General features: G+C 40.0%; 1 non-coding gene across 1 annotated transcript; it reads right to left on the reverse strand.

Annotated features, from left to right (window-relative positions):
• Positions 1–10,316: 10,316 nt before the first annotated feature.
• Positions 10,317–10,420, reverse strand: LOC126947059 (small nucleolar RNA U13). The gene has a single exon (XR_007722906.1). It is a non-coding gene; the product is annotated as a small nucleolar RNA U13 (small nucleolar RNA).
• Between the last annotated feature and the right edge of the window lie 844 nt (positions 10,421–11,264).

Below are 11,264 nucleotides of genomic sequence, written 5' to 3' on the forward strand. Positions count from 1 at the left end.
CATAGAAGGGAACACTGAGTCCCAAGGTAAATGAGAGAAATTATTTCTCTGAATATGTAGAACAGAGGAAAAACAGAGGAAGAACAATGGTAATGACACTCAAATGCCCATCAGGAAGGGACTTGATCTATTGGCAAGTCTCTTCCTGCTGACCTGCAAAGAATGTGAGTCTTCCTTCAGACCATGTGTAGTTCTGCGTTGAACAAAGAATCCTGGAGGTAAGGGGGGGTGGGAATCAATCCCTCAAAGCTCAGAAAGCACTTTTTGTAGCCTAATATGACTTATTTATCTAATCTTTCCATAGCATGAATACAAGACAAATATTATGGATTCTCCTTTAAAAACTACGGAAAACTCAGGGAGAGGAGAGGAGAGGGGAGGGGAGGGAGGGAGGGAGAGAGAGAGAGAGAGAGAGAGAGAGAGAATGGATGAATCATGTCCTTGAATTTCCATCCAGATTTCTGAGTATTCAGTAAGTGATTTTTCCCAATTTTCTTTTAGTTCCTACTGAGTTCTTCTCATGGGGATCTTTAATATTCTCAACTGATACTGTTTACTCTTTTCAGAAAGTTTTGAAGTACTATTCAGCTGGATTTCATTACATGAACAAAGCATAGTGATAAAATTTCCCCAGAAAGTGTTTTTTTTCCCCGCTCTTTGCCTGTGTCTGTAATCACAATGTTCTTGTCTTTTGGGGCTTTTTTTTTTTTTTTTTTTTTTTTTACCATTTGATATTCAGTTTAGTATACTCAAAATGGTGACAAGTCGTGCCATGTGGATAGGGCCATTGAATACAGGTTACATTGAATGTCTTTGGAAGACAGGATCAATAAGATTCCTTAACTGGGTTGTAAAGATACTAGAATTCTTAATAAGTATTTGAAAATTTCACTTTTTGTTGTGCTGTTTTATTCTAAACTTTACTGAGTTAATTCACCAAGCACTTATTCAGATCCTATCAGAGATATTGCACAAATACTATTTCTACCACTTAAACATGATTCCAACAAACACTGAACCTTTCTTATGTGCATGACATTTTGTTATGTGCTTGGATTAGAGAAAAGAGAAAGAAAAACAAATTGTCATAGGAAAATATAGCTATTGATAAGGTTAAGGAACTTACAGGAAAAATAAAGCATTCATCGTAATGAGTTGGAGCAACTGTTAACATTTTGAAAGTGAATCTACAGTTTTCAAACTAGCAAAATGAACATTTAGTATTTCCAATGGAAAGTAGAGAAGGAGGAAAGAGATTGAAGTAGAAAGACTATTTAAAACAATAATTATAATGTTTAATTTGAGGAATTAAGATATAGAATAAAGGCTAAAAAATAAAACAGAAAGAAAAATAAGCATCGGAAAACCAAATAAAACAAAAAGACAGAAAAGGAAGCTTATGATTAAAGTATTCTGAAAAACTTATATCTTCAGAGAAAAGTGGTAAGTCGATCAGCTTTAGAGAATTAAAGAATGAACATGATGATACTTAAGGCATTTGTTGAACACACATAAGTAGATTGTGCAACTTGCAAAAGTTCCAACAGTAGAGAAAAAAAAAATTTAAGAAATTCTTACGCCATAAAAATATAAACAGGCAAGAGAAATAATTTAAAAATTAAAAACAACAAATCATAAACCAAGATGATAGAAATGATTCTAATAAGCCAGCAATCAAAAGAAATGCTAACGGACTAATTTTCTAGTTAGAAAACAAACATTTTGTGGTTGCATTTACAAACTAAACTATATACTGCTTATTAAATATATGTCCAAAATATAAGATTAACAGCAGAATAAATTATCTATATCTACATGCATACATACACACACGTGTGTGTCCATGCGTAGCAAACACTAAATAAAACAACAGAAAAAAGACCCGGTATAGCGCTATTAATAATAGACAAACTATATTTTAACGCTGAATTATTGCAAAGGATGAAGCCATATACCTATAGACTTTTCATTATGTGAGATAAATGAACCACTATTTTGTTTTTGTTACTTGCAGCAGAATGTAATCCCAATAGGCATATTAGAAATTATATTGTTTGTGGTAGCTGAGAGTTAGAGACAATCTAGGTATCCATCACAAATAGATAATGGATTAATAGTCTAAAGCAGTCAAACTAATAAACTAGATATGCTTACACTATTATATGTGAATTTTACAAATACAGTGTTAAGTGAAAAATTAAGAAATACAATGACATTGGACTATCATTCATGTAATTTATAAATGTGTACACATAAGAATAGCCAGCATTTCCTGAGGGCTTACTATGTGCCTGATGTTTTTCTAAATACATAGTTTTCTTTTTTTATCCTTTTTTTTTTTTTTTTTTGAGAAGGAATCTCACTCTGTTGCTCAGGCTGGAGTGCAATGGCACGATTTCGGCTCACTGCAACTTCTGCCTCCCAGGTTCACGCGATTCTCCTGCTTCAGCCTCCTGAGTAGCTGGAATTACAGGTGCACGCCACCATGCCCAGCTAACTTTTGTTTTTTAGTAGAGACTGGGTTTCACCATGTTGGTCAGGCTGGTCTCAAACTCCTGATTTCATGATCTGCCTGCCTCAGCCTCCCAAAATGCTGGGATTACAGGCACGAGCCACCACTCCGGGCCTAATTAACTTATTAACTCTTCACAATAATGCTAGGAAATGGAATAACAGAGATGGTAAGCAATTTTTCCAAAACTGCATAGCTATTTAGCCCGAGAGCAAGGATTTAAACTGAGGCAATCTATCTTCAGAATCTTCACTCTTAACCACTATGCTATATATTGTATAATTTTGCAAAGACACATACATATCCAAAGACATATATTAATAAGAGCTTGAAGATGGGGCAGTTATTTGATTTGGATATTTGTGTCCTCCAAATCCAATGTTGAAATATGATTTCTGGTGTTGGAGATGGACCTAGTGAGAGGTGTTCTGGTCATGGAGTACATCCTTCATGGATGGTTTGCTGCTGTCCTTGCAGTAGTGAGTGAGTCTCACTCTTAGTTCGTGCAACAGTTGTTTGTTTGAAAGAGCCCGGCATCTCTCTTGCTCCTTCTCTTACCATATAACATGCCTGTTCTCTCTCTACCTTCCACCGTGGATAAAAACTGCCTGAGGATTCACTAGAAACCAAGAAGTTGTGGGTGCCATGCTTGTACAACTTGCAAAACCATGAACCAAATAAATCATTTTCCTTTATAAATTGCCCAGTCTCAGGTATTCCTTTAAAGCAATGCAAAATGGACAAATACAAAAGGAAGTCAGGACAAAACAATGGATTAAGGTAAGACAGGAAACTTGTGTAGATCAATAATGAAAGAGTACCATATCTGAAGGATGTGATTAGCACACTGCTCTGCATCTGAGGTCAAGAAATGTGTGTGTGTGTGTGTGTGTGTGTGTGTGTGAGAAAGAGATAACAGTCCTGATCTAGCTCAGTGTAACTTCAACCATAATTTAGAAGCTATGAGATAATCTTATTTCCTGTTTTTTAGCTGACAGATCAAAGGGTTCAATAACAATTTTGTAATTATTACAGTTGTTTCCCTTCTTTCATACACGTGTATTATAGGTAATTATATCCAGACATTCCCTGAAATCCTCTGTTTGTTGCCCATACTGTCAGTATTCAATTGACAGATAATAATAGAAATACAGCAACAAGCTCAGTACTGCAGGCGCTGCATCACTCTTCCTCTAATGTTACACTTATACCTTTTAAGTTATCTCTTTAAAAACTGCAGTTGAAAACTAGTGCAAAGTCAGGACATATACTAAATACTTTCAGACAAGTTTTGTACAAATATAAAGTAAGTTTACAATTTTTGATAATACCACTTTATTCAATTATAAATATTATTTTCTCAGCTCCTCCTTGTTTAAAAGTAAGTATGAGTGAGTTATTAGTCACTAGTCATAGGTCCATATAAAACAGGAGTGTTCCCTGATCTCCTTCACAGGACGTGCAACAGGGATGTGGCTTGCCTGTTCGGTCACTGCCACTGCTCAAAACCCTGAGGGGAGGGGGAGCATGCAGATGGACAGGTGCAGCAGCTCAAGTGGGCATGTGTTAAAATGTGCCCTTTTAGCCCTACCATCCATAGACGGTTTTAGTGTTAACCAGCTCAATGGGCCCTCTGCCTTTTCACAAGGGCACGGGGCTAGTGTGACAGTTTTCTGCATCCCAAGCTCTTGTCCAGCATTCAGGGAAGAACTGGGTCACACACAGGCTTGAAGCATGAATGTAGGGTTTTATTGAGTGGTGAAGGTGGCTCTCAGCAAGATGGATGGGGAGTCAGCAAGGGTGATGGAGTGGGAAGATGATCTTTCCCTGGAGTTCGGTCATCCAGTGACTGAATTCCTTTCCAACTGCCCCCAGCTGAACTCCTCTCAGAGTTCAGGCGTTCCTCTTCTTCTCTCTTTCTCTGTCGCATTGTTCTGCCATCAGTTTGCTTGTCTTCTCATCTTCTCACCTGCTGGTCTGCTTCTGGAGCCTGCAGTTTGAGGTTTACATGGGTACAGCATAGGGAGTGTGGCAGGCCAAAAGACAACTTTTTGGCATGAAAACAGGAATGCCTGTCCCCATTTAGGGCTGTGGGTCTCCAGGCTTGAGGGTGGGGCCTTTGATAGTGAACCGCCCTCTTCTACCCAGTGTTTCCCTCTCTCCTGTTCAAATGACTTATATGACCTTTGTTATATATAGACAATCAATAACTCCAGAAGTTCCCAGGTTCAAACATAAGAATAAATTGAGGGGAAAAAAAGATCTGAGTTGAGGATTATGTAAGATTAAGGACTTTGAATAGCCAGAGTGTAGCACAAAGGCATCTGGTATTTAGGAGAAAAAATGCACCATTATTTGACTCATTAATTCATTTAAATCTAATGTTGCTGGGCACGGTGGCTCACATCTATAATCCTAGCACTTTGGGAGGCCAAGGCAGGTGAATCACCTGAGGTCAGGAGTTCCGGACCAGCCTGGCCAACGTGGTAAAATACCATCTCTACTAAAATATGAAAATCAGCTGGGCATGGTGGCACATGCCTGTAATTCCAGCTGCTCAGGAGGCTGAGACATGAGTATCGCTTGAACCCAGGAGATGGAGGTTGCAGTGAGCCAAGATTGTGCCACTGCACTCCAGTCAGGGTGACAGAGTGAGACTCTGGAAACAAAACAAAACAAACAAACCAACCAACAAACAAGTAATGTATTCTTCAAGGTCCCCCATAAAGCCTACACTAAGCATGGTGATGTGTGATATGATTTGGCTGTGTCCCCACCCAAATCTCATCTTGAATTCCCGCATGTTGTGGGAAGGGCCTGGTGGGAGTTAATCGAATCATGGGGGCAAATCTTTCCCATGCTGTTCTCGTGATAGTGAAAAATCTCACAAAATCTGATGGCTCTATAAGAGGAAGTTTCCCTGCACAAGCTCTCTCTCTTTGCCTGCCACCATCCATGTAAGATGTGACTTGCTCCTTCTTGCTTTCCACCATGATTGTGAGGCCTTCTGAGCCATGTGGAACTGTAAGTCCATTAAACCATTTTTTTTTTTTAATTTGCTCTGTCTCAGGTATGTCTTTATCAGCAGTGTGAAAATGGACTAATACAGTAAATTGATACCAGTAGAGGGGAGCACTGCTGTAGATACCCAAAAATGTGGAAGTGACTTTGGAACTGGGTAACAGGCAGGGGTTGAAAAACTTTGGGAAGCTCAGAGAAAGACAGGAAAATGTAGGAAAGTTTGGAATTCCATAAAGACTTTTGAATGGCTTTGGCCAAATTGCTAATAATTAAATTGACAATGAAATCCAGGCTAAGGTGGCCTCAGATGGAGATGAGGGACTTGTTGGGAACTGGAGTAAAGGTGACTGTTGTTATGTTTTAGAAAAGAGACTGGCATCATTTTGCCCATGTCCTAGAGATTTATGGAACTTTTAACTTGAGAGAGATGATTTAGGGTATCTGGAGGAAGAAATTTTTAAGGAGCAAAGCATTCAAGAGGTGACTTAGGTGCTGTTAAAGGCATTCGGTTTTAAAAGGGAAACAGAGCATGAAAGTTTGGAAAATTTGCAGCCTGATAAAGCATTAGAAAATAAAATCCATTTTTCTGAGGAGAAATTCAAGCTGGCTGCAGAAATTTGCATACAAAATAAGAAGCCAAATGTTAATCACTAAGACAATGGGGAAAATGTAGCCAGGGCATGTCAGGGGCATTTGTGGCAGCCCCTCCCATCATAGGCCTGGATGTTTAGGAGGAAAAAAATGGTTTCATGGGCCCGGCCCAGGGTCCCTCTGCTGTGTGCAGTCTAGGGCTTGGTGCCCTCCATCCCAGCACTCTAGCTGTGACTAAAAGGGGCAAAGGTACAGCGAAGGCAATGGCTTCAGAAGGTGGAAGCCCTAAGCCTTGGCAGCTTCCACATGGTGTTGAGCCTGTGGGTGCACAGACGTCAAGAACTGAGGTTTGGGAACCTCGGCCTGGATTTCAGAGGATGTATGGAAACACCTGGATGCCCAGGCAGAAGTTGACTACAGGGGTGGGACCCTCGTGGAGATCCTCTGCTAGGGCAGTGTGGAAGGGAAATGTGGGGTCAGAGCCCCCACACAGAGTCCCTACTGGGGCACCACATACTGGAGCTGTGAGAATAGGGCCACCGTCCTCCAGACCCCTAAATGGTATATCCACCGACAGCTTGCACCTTGAACCTGGAAAAGCTACAGACACTCAATGCCAGCACATGAAAGCAGCCAGGAGAGGGGCTATGTCCTGCAAAGCCAGAGGGGGAGAGCTGCCCAAGACCATGGAAACCCACCTTTTGCATCAGCATGACCTGGATGTGAGACATCGAGTCAAAGGAGATTATTTTGGAGCTTTGAGATCTGACTAACCTGCTAGATTTCAGACTTGCATGGAGCCTGTAACCCCTTTTGTTTTGGCCAATTTCTCCCATGTGGAACAGCTGTATTTACCCAATGCCCGTACCCCCATTGTATCTAGAAAGTAACTAACTTGCTTTTGATTGTACAAGCTCATAGGAGGAAGGGACTTGCCTTGTCTCGTGTTAAACTTTGGACTGCGGACTTTTGAGTTAATGCTGAAATGAATTAAGACTTTGGGGAACTGTTGGGAAGGCATGATTAATTTTGAAATGTGAGGACATGAGATTTGGGAGGGTCAGGAGCACAATGATATGATTTTGCTATGTCCCCACCCAACTCTCTTCTTGAATTCCCATGTATTGTGGGAGGTACCCTGTGGGAGGGACCCAGTGGGAGGTAATTGAATCATGGGGGCAAGTCTTTCCCGTGCTGTTCTTGTGATAGCGAATAAGTCTCACGAGATCTGATGGTTCCGTAAGGCGGAGTTTTCCTGCACAAGATCTCTCTCTTTGCCTGTCACTATCCACTTAAGATGTGACTTGCTCCTCATTGCCTTCCACCGTGATTATGAGGCCTTCCCAGGCATGTGGAACTGTAAGGCCATTCAACCTCTTTTTTTTTTTTTTTTTTAATTACCCAGTCTTGGGAATGTCTTTATCAGCAGTGTAAGAACGGACGAACACAAGTGGACTTACCATACAAGAGATTTTTTTAGGGGCACTGCTTGTGAGGGAAAATGGGGAAAAAAGGCCAGAAGAACCATTACACCGTAATACAGGGTGGACACTTGTGAAGGAAAGAGAGAAGGAAGAAAGGTTATATGATGTGTCTTAGACTACAGAACAGTTACCCTAACCCTAGGCTTAAGAGAGTTCAGCAAGGCCAAAGGAAAATCATAAAGCAAAAGTCAGCCTCAGCCATCAAAGATGTCTTTTTTTTTTTTTTTTTTTTTTTTTTTTTTTTTTTTGAGACAGAGTCTCACTCTGTGCCCAGGCTGCAGTGCAGTGGCGTGATCTTGGCTCACCGCAACCTCTGCCTCCTGGGTTCAAGTGATTCTTCTGCCTCAGCCTCCTGAGTAGCTGGGACTACGGGCACATGCCACCATGCCTGGATAATTTTTGCATTTTTTTATTGTTGTTGTTGTTGAGATGGGGTTTCACCATATTGGCCAGGCTGGTCTCGAACTCCTGACCTTGTAATCCACCTGCCTTGGCCTCCCAAAGTGTTGGGATTACAGGCATGAGCCACCGCACCCGGCCAAGTTTTAAATCTCCCAGAGGCTTGTCTGCTTTAGCATTCCCACTGTGTTTCATCACAGGCTGAGAGCAGGCTGGAGGTTAGGAGGGCCTCCACAGGAATACAATGGTAGATCAGAGTATAGCAGCAGGACTGCCTGTCAACTGCAGTCAGAGACCTCAGAGCAATTGAATGTATGAAAGGTTGGTTTTCACGCCTCCAAGCCTATAATACACTCAACATTATACTAAACACTAAATGGGAGAGGAGCAAATTGGTAGGTATTACGCACTGGATGTTTGTGTCCCCCACAAATTCAATGTGTTGAAGCTGTAACCCTTAATGTGATGTTATTAGGAGGTGGGGCTTGGCAGAGGTAATTAGATTTAGATAAGTTCAAGAGGGTGGTGCTCCCAGGATGTAATTTAGTGTCCTTATAAGAAGAGGAACAGATAGTAGAGCACTTGTGCTCTCTCTCTGCCATGCAAGGATACAGCTAGACAGCCATCATCTGCAAGCCAGGAAACAGGCCCTCACTAGGAAGGAAATCTATTGGTGCCTCTAGAACTGTGAGAAATAAATGTCTGTTGTTTAAGCCAGCAGCCTTAATAAATTGAGATAAATATGAAATGAGGAAGATGCTGTCATGCCCTTAAGGTGCTAAGAATATATGGATGGAAGGAGACAAACCCCAAAAATACAAGATAAAAAATAGAAACGTGCGAAATAGTATCATTAAACATGTATTGTGGAATTAGAGAGAGAGAATGAATCAGTTTATGTAGAAGGGTCAGCGAAGTTTCAAAGACAAGGTTGCATTTGACTTTGGTCTCAATGGAAAAGTACATTCATAGGCAAAGTGTGGAAAGACATTTCAGGAGGCAGGAACAGCATAAGCTGATAAAAGGAGGACTTCGTATGTTTTAGATGTAGCAAGTGTCAAGGCAAGCACTGTGGTAGCTTAGGTTATTTGGGGACTGTTTTTAGGAGAAGAAGATGAAAGTATAGATTGAGGTTTATTATACCCTAGAACTTAAAGTATCATAAATAAAACAAAATAAAGAACTTGATTGCTTATCTTGCTTAAGTGTATGTGTGTGTGTGTGGATGTGCATGTGTTTGTGTTTTTTCCTAGAATGTTGTGAAAAATCATTGATGGTTTTACACAAAAAGTCTTGTGTGGCATATGATCAGACTTGATTGCTGGAGGGATTCTTTAGGCCATAGTGTGGAAGGTGAATTTGAAAAGAATGAGACTGAACATAGGAAAAAGTGTAAAAATGGAGGAGGCAGTTAGAACGGCATTGCTAGAGTTCCAGGGAAAATATGATGACCTAGGTTAGTGAAATCAGAAAAGAAATGTGAAAAAGCATCTAAGATACATTTCAGAGGTGGAATTGACAGTAGCTACTGAGTAACTACATGGAAGATAGAAACAAACTAGAGAATATTATCACTATAGCAAATTCATCCTATATTCACAAGCCATTTTGTGATCATATCTACAAATTTATCTCCTGTGTATTAGCAGAGAAGCCTCTGTGCAGATAACTGGACCCAGTTCTTGAGACAAGTACATACAGTCATGTGTTGTTGAACCGTGGGGATACATTCAGAGAAATGCATTCTTAGGCAATTTCATCATTGTGCAAATATCGTAGACTGTACTTACACAAACCTAGATGGTATAGCCCGTTGTAGACCTAGGCTATAAGGGATAGACTATTGCTTCCAGGTACAAACCTATACTGCATGGTACTGTACTGAATACTGTAGACAATTGTAACACAATGGTAAGTATTTGTGTATCTTAATATATTGAAAACTAGAAAATGTACAGTACAAATATGTTGTGAAAGACACAAAAAATATGGCTCAGCTGTATAGGAGGCTTACCGTGACTCAAACTTGAAGGGCTGGAAGTTGCTTTGAATGAGTCAGTGAGTGAGGGGTAAGTGAATGTGAAAGCTTAGGACATTACTGTACACTATCATAGGCTTAATACACACTATACACTTAGGGTACTCTAAATTTATTACATAAATTCTTCTGTACTAATACCCTTAGCTTACTGTGACATTTTTACTTTATAAATTTTAATTTTTGAAACACTTTGACTTTTATAATGACACTTAGCTTCAAACACAAACACATTGTACAACTGTAAAATTGTTTTCTTCTTTTTTTTCCATGTAAGACGGGTTATGCGCCAACATCCTAACAAGGTGGGAGGGTGGCATATCTCATGCATGTGTGTGAATACCCAATCATCATGCTTATGAACTACGAAAGTATTATCCTTTTTTTATATCCTTATTCTATAGCCCTTTTATTGTTATTTTACTTTTGAAACATTTTTGTTAAAAGCTAAGACTCAATGCAGCCCGCATTGCCAAGACAATCCTAAGCCAAAAGAAGAAAGCTGGAGACATCATGCTACCTGACTTCAAACTATACTATAAGGCTACAGTAACCAAAATAACATGGTACTGGTACCAAAACAGAGATATAGACCAATGGAACAGAACAGAGCCCTCAGAAATAATACCACACATCTACAGCCATCTGATCATTGACAAACCTGACAAAAACAAGAAATGGGGAAAGGATTCCCTATTTAATAAATGGTGCTGGGAAAATTGGCTAGCCATAAGTAGAAAGCTGAAACTGGATCCTTTCCTTACTCCTTATACGAAAATTAATTCAAGATATATTAGAGAGTTAAATGTTAGACCTAAGACCATAAAAACCCTAGAAGAAAACCTAGGTAATACCATTCAGGACATAGGCATGGGCAAGGACTTCATGTCTAAAACACCAAAAGCAATGGCAACAAAAGCCAAAATTGACAAACGGGATCTAATTAAACTAAAGAGCTTCTGCACAGCAAAAGAAACTACCATCAGAGTGAACAGGCAACCTACAGAATGGGAGAAAATTTTTGCAATCTACTCATCTGACGAAGGGCTAATATCCAGAACCTACAAAGAGCTCAAATTTACAAGAAAAAACAAACAACCCCATCAAAGTGGGCAAAGGATATGAACAGACACTTCTCAAAAGACATTCATACAGCCAACAGACACATGAAAAAATGCTCATCATCACTTACTATCAGAGAAATGCAAATCAAAACCAC

This window comes from Macaca thibetana, chromosome X (assembly GCF_024542745.1).
Source record: "Macaca thibetana thibetana isolate TM-01 chromosome X, ASM2454274v1, whole genome shotgun sequence".
In the NCBI taxonomy this organism is placed as follows: domain Eukaryota; kingdom Metazoa; phylum Chordata; class Mammalia; order Primates; family Cercopithecidae; genus Macaca; species Macaca thibetana.